Source organism: Cryptotermes secundus, unplaced genomic scaffold (genome assembly GCF_002891405.2).
Source record: "Cryptotermes secundus unplaced genomic scaffold, Csec_1.0 scaffold585, whole genome shotgun sequence".
Classification (NCBI taxonomy): domain Eukaryota; kingdom Metazoa; phylum Arthropoda; class Insecta; order Blattodea; family Kalotermitidae; genus Cryptotermes; species Cryptotermes secundus.
In genome coordinates this window covers 585,767-586,304 of record NW_019738966.1, presented here as the reverse complement: position 1 = coordinate 586,304, position 538 = coordinate 585,767, and the positions used below count along the sequence as shown (strand labels likewise).

The window sequence follows — 538 nt, the reverse complement described above, 5'->3', positions numbered from 1 at the left end:
CTGTTGGGTATGGATATGTCCCAGATGACAACACCCCACGACTCCACTAATTTATGGAATGGCAGGGGTAGATATATTTTTTTTTTTTTTTTGAGGAAGCAGGTCAACCTCTTGAGTGCTGTAAATTTAGTAGAGGGCATGACCCAAGACATCAGACTCAAGTTCCTAAAACTAAAAAGGGTTGCGAACCTCGCAACACCAGTGCAACATGGTGGAGCTTTAATCTCTGTTCTGTGAATGAAGGAGCACAAATGTGCCTGTTGGACAACTGAAGGCCTGCACCCTATATTAACCCCTTGAGTGTGACTTTAAGCGGAGCCATTTAAATCCCTAAGTGTGTGCGACGCACCATCTGCGTCCGCTCAAACCCGTGCTGTAAGCGTGCGCACCACATCCAAACTTTTCACTAAGAATTCTTAACGACTACACTCTGGATGTATGTACTTGCAGTGAATGTATATGTGAGGTAATACTGACTTCTTTCATTCCTCGCTATCTGTTTGTGTGTTATATTTTTTTTTTTCTTTCATTTAGTTTG

At 42.4% G+C, this 538-nt stretch overlaps 1 protein-coding gene across 3 annotated transcripts in view; it reads left to right on the top strand.

Annotated features, from left to right (window-relative positions):
• The window catches only part of LOC111871490, a 40,280-nt gene that overhangs the window by 19,730 nt on the left and 20,012 nt on the right, over positions 1-538 (top strand). The window lies entirely within an intron of this gene.